A 5596-nucleotide genomic window follows, 5' to 3' on the forward strand; every position below is an offset into this window, starting at 1 on the left:
TTTTTTTTTTTTTAACCAAGAAAGAAATGTTACCTACAATGCTTTTGGTAAAAGAGTCATTGTTTTAAGCAAGTCTCTAACTTGTGTTTGGGTAGAAAGTAGATTTCAATGTAAAGAATCAAGCTAATGTGGTAAGCATTTGTCAGTTTGGACAGTGAGGAGATATACTCTGAGAACTGAGACTACAGCGGTCTCCTTTTGAGACATTTTTTTTTTTCTTCTCTTTTACCATTCTGTTATAGGTGCTTAGTTTATTTTGTGTTCACTGTTCCCTCCTTCCCCGCCCCCTGCCCTTATTTCTTTCCCCTATTCCTCTCATGGGCTACATATTGGATGCCTCCTCAGCTAAGTCCTGTTTATGACCTCTGTGAACAATAAGACACTAACCAACACCACTTTGGTGTGCTGGAATGTCAGAGGATTAAACCATCCCGTCAAACATAACAAAATAGTCTCCCATCTCCATGAATTGCATAGTCGCATTGTTTATTTACAGGAAACCAATTTGCTAAATAAAGATCAGTGTAGACTCCGTAGAGGCGGCTTTACACAATATTTTCACTCGGATTTCAATATTAAGATCAGGGGAGCAGCTATCTTTATACATAAGGATGTACAATATGAGGAGCTTAAAACAATTAGGGACAAAAACGGCAGGTATGTCATCACACCATGCTAATTATTTAATAGGCCTGTTGTTCTTGCTAATGTTTATGCCTCTAACTGGGATAATGTGGATTTTTTTCAGCATCTTTTTTCGCTCTTACCGGATCTTGAGTCGCACAGTTTAATGTTAGGTGGGGACCTGAATTGTACTCTGAACCCAAAATTGGATCGTTCCAACCCAACAACTGCCACGCTCAGTAATTCGGCTCGTTGTATTACCGTAATTTTCTGACTATAAGCCGCACCTGAATATAAGCCGCAGAAGCTAAATTACATGATTTGTACATATAGAAGCCGCATCGGACTATACGCCGCAGGTTTTTTATGTTTAATTACCATATGGTTCGTGCACAGAGAGGATTGTCGGGAAAGAGGCAACTGTTTGGGGAAGCTCCTATTTATTAACTTTTCAACACAATTTGCATATTTGCATACGTTAACTGTTACAATTTAGTCCAATAGAAGCTCCCATTTATTAACCAGTACGTTTGTTTTCCATAATGAGGGTGTCACACAAACTGTCTTGCGCTCGCAATGTCCGCCTTTCTCGCTGTCGTTCTGTCTCGTACCACTCGCGGTAGAAAAGTCTGCTTCCGGAGGACCTCCGCATTCCTGCGCGCGTGGCTACTTTACTTGTGTGTTGAAAACAAATGTGACATCAACATGATGGATGGTAAAATCCATAGATTTAGGTATTACCCTAGTGGCCATTAGCTGTAAAAGTCCATAGATAAGCCGCAATGTTATATAAGCCGCAAGGTCGAAAAATGGGGAAAAATTCGCAGCTTATAGTCCGAAAATTATGGTAATACGTTTATCGAAACATACAGAATGGTAGACCCCTGGAAATTCAAATATCCAACATCCAATCCAATCCATCTTTTTTCTCGCAAGTACACCAAACCTATTCAAGGATTGATTATTTTCTAATTGATGCGAAACTTTTGCCCATGGTTACCCAAGTAGACTATGGCAGCATCGTAATATCCGACCATTCCCGACCAGGCTGGGGTTGGGCTTTTCTAAAGACAAATTTCCCACCTTTTTGTGGCGGCTTAATCCAAGATTACTGCCTGAACAAAGGTTTGTTGACTTTGTCAACACACAAATAGATATCTTTATTGAGATGAAAGAGTCCTCTGAGATAAGTAATGCTACACTCTGGGAAAGTCTGAAAGCAAATCTGAGAGGTCAAGTGATTTCTTATGTTGCTGGTGAAAATAAAAGGAGGGCTAAACGGGCCTTAGAACTTATCGAACAAATTAAAACTGTAGATCAAATGCACTCAGTTTCACCTTCCGATGATTTATACAAGGAAAGAATCCTACTTCAAACTGAATTTGATCTAATCACTAATATCAAAGCCACAGACATGCACTTGAGGTCACGTCTCACCTATTATGAGTCTGGGGATCGTGCCGGCAAAATGTTGTCCCATCAACTTAAACAGTCAGCATCTGCAGGTTTCATTACAGCGATAAAGAATGACCAGGGTAGTCTACTTACTAACCAGGATGAGAATTAATTCCGGGTTTATGTCATTTTATGAGAATTTGTACACTTCTGAAGCGGATGACACTGCCTTAACCAAAGACTTTTTCAGCAATTTGACCATGCCCATTCTAGGTGACTCGGACAATCTAAGTTGGAGGGCACTATTACTATATCAGAAATAACTGGAGCCTGGAAAAGCACCCGGCCCTGACTGGTTTCCCATAGAGTTTTTAAAAAAAAATCGTAACCAAAACTAGTCCCTTTACTACTGAGAGTTTTTAGGGAGATATTAGACAAAAATGCTCTACCTGTGACTATGACACAAGCAATTATTTCACTTATACTTAAAAAATCTAAAGACCCCTTGCTTTGTGAGTCAATTAGTTTGCTATGTTGTGCTTATAAGATTATAAGATTTTGGCAAAGGCAGGCTTGAAGACATACTTCCCAAACTTATCCACCCGGACCAGACGGGCTTTGTCAGAGGCAGGCAGATATCCAGTAATTTGCGAGTCTCTTTAATGTCATTTATCAGTGCCATGATGTCGAACCTGAAGTAGTGATATCCCTTGACGCCCAAAAGGCATTTGACAGAATTAAATACGATTTTCTATTTAATACACTCAAAAAAATTGGATTCGGCCCAGTTTTTTGTTCTTGGATCACCATTTTGTACACAGCACCACAGGCATCAGTACAAACAAATAAGGTCACATCTAGTTTCTTTCCTCTCTCACGTGGCATTCGTCAGGGGTGCCCCCTTAGTCCCCTTTGGTTAGATATTGCCATTGAACCCCTTGCAATCATGATAAGAGATTCCACAAATTTAACTGGTGTGCAGAGAGGTGGACACATGAACAAAGTATCTCTCTACGCTGATGAACTCCTCCTTTTCCTATCTAAACCCAGTACCACAATACCTATTGCTCTAAATCTAATTGGCCAATTTGGGCAAGTTTCTGGTTACAGTTTAAATCTATCAAAAAGTATCATATTCCCAATTAATGAAAATCACCTTCCATAATTTCCCTAGAAATGCTAGCTGAAACATCGAATTCTGCTGCCCAAAACGACGAAAATCCTTGGCCACATTTGAAAGACTGCTTTTCATTTAAATTCAAGAGGGCCAACAGTATCATCATGCAATGCCAGATGTGTCTGCCAAAGGTGACTGAACTGGCAGCATTCAATAACTCCACATCTAATCTGCGGAAGCATGTTTTGGTAAGTATTTGGTGCATTGGTACTTCAAACAAAGTTTTAATGACTAATAGCCAATTAGCAAAACAACCTGTGTGGCATTGCTAATTTTGTCTAGCACGGCTCCGGAGCCGCATGCGGCTCTTTCATCCTTATACTGCGGCTCTGAGTGGCTTGGGAAAATAAATTGCTAAAAAAAAAACTAAGTATTTCATTTAAGTCAGGGTTTTTCCCGCAGCACTATCTTGGTGAGGTTGGCAACAGTTTTTTTTTTTTTATGTAACTAAGTAACTTTTACTTAAAATACATTTTAAATTATCTACTTATTACTTTTACTTGAGTAATTTTTCTGATGGGTAATTTTACTTGTACTTGAGTAATATTTCATCCAAGTATCGGTACTTTTACTTGAGTATGATATTTTAGTACTTTTTCTATGTCTGTTTATTACTTATTGATCTTGTGGGTAAAAACACAGTAGTTCTGAAGGGTGGGGGGAGGGGGGTGTAATTTGTAATGCTTAAAAAAACGTATCTTGAGCAAGGAATGTAACTAATGTTTGTTTTGTGTTTAATAAAAAGAGATTTTTTAAAAACTATTTGCTACGAGAATAAAGAAACAGATGACGCCTTTATCTCCTTTCATGTGGTTTCAAAATTTAAGAGCAAAAACAGAACCACAGTTAAATGTCAGAGATCAAAGCCAGTGATACGGTGGGAGAGATTTTTGTGATCATTTGGGTAGAAATATTTTATAAATGTCACAACTTTTTTATGAGGGAAAACTGACTTAAAAAAGTTAAAGAAAACAGACTTTTTAAATAGATACACTCATCCAGTAGGAAAATGAAAGAATTTGCTTGTGTAGACACATATCTTTCAACATTTCTTGTTCTAACAGCAATCCTTTTGCCCACGTAGTTTATGTGTTCCAACATGTAAAAAGTTTAAAAATGAAACTATTCACTTGTGTGCACATTTTGGCCCTCCGCAAGAAAAGATTTAATGTTGTGATGGGATTTCCCTAAGTGGGAAAATAGATCTCCAAACATCACTCCATTACCTCATGCTAATCTAAATTTAACTTTTTATATTGCCTAAATGCAGCACACAGTGAGAATAGTTAAGTGCACCAAGTTCTCATCCTCTAAAATCCGAATGTAAAATTTCAAGTTTGGATGATTGTTTGCAGGACGAAAAAATGCAGGACAGGACTCAGGAGCAGCAATACAAAACTAAAAGAACGCTAGAAGTAACAGGCATAAAAACAATCCTAGAAGTCACCGCACCATAGGTTCATGACAAGGAAAGGAAATTGCACAATTGCAAATGAACCAAAACATGGCCGTCCCACTCAGCTGGCAGGCTGCACGGAAACAACTTCATTCAGAGAGGAAAGTTAACTGCCTGGTAACTCAAGAGAAGCTGCAGTGGATCTACAGCTAATGTGAGACAAACTCTTGACCTTTATGAAAAACCGGTAACAAGAAGGCCACTGTATAAGTATAAGGCTAAATACCATTATAGTGGCTCATTCCAGAAAAATCCCTCTCTACATTGAACCAGATTTCCAATGGCAAGGCCTAGATAAGAGCATTTATATGTTTGAATGATCAAATTTAACTACTAAATCCAATTGAAAATCAATTCCAACATTTTTAAACTAATGTTTAACCCTCACTTTTTTAATGGAGCTGGATCTACTTGACATTGAACAACAAACTGGAATTTCCATCTCTGGTTGAGACTGGATTATTAGTTCAAAGTTTTCTATGTAAGGAAAACCAGCTGATTGAAGGTGGATGGGTATAAACGAGACTTAGAAACCATCTTTCCTCCAATGTAAAAGGAAACCAGTCGTTGCTATGGTAATTCCCCATGTGTGTGGCTGTAGCTCGGTGATGCAGGCTCACATAAACTTACAATTTGGGGAAGTGTTTCCCCTGCGATCAGGTTGCGGTTACAGCCGCTGCCGAATTCTAGCGAGCCTGCGCTGATGCAGAGTCGCTATTTAATTTCTGGACGGTCCACTCGCCCTACCCACTATGTAGCTTGGTATGGCACTTAATACGGTGGACCCTCCACGGCAACATACAAATAGTGGGTTAGTGCTTAGGATTAGTGTTTAGGGGCCGGTTTGGGATTGGGATGGTGACCTGAAAGCAATCCCTCACACTAAGCATGCTTGTAGCGAGAGTGGCGAGGAAAACTCCCTTTTAACAGGAAGAAACCTCCAG

The sequence above is a fragment of the Cyprinodon variegatus genome, unplaced genomic scaffold (assembly GCF_000732505.1).
Source record: "Cyprinodon variegatus isolate N-32 unplaced genomic scaffold, C_variegatus-1.0 Scaffold618, whole genome shotgun sequence".
NCBI classification, from domain to species: domain Eukaryota; kingdom Metazoa; phylum Chordata; class Actinopteri; order Cyprinodontiformes; family Cyprinodontidae; genus Cyprinodon; species Cyprinodon variegatus.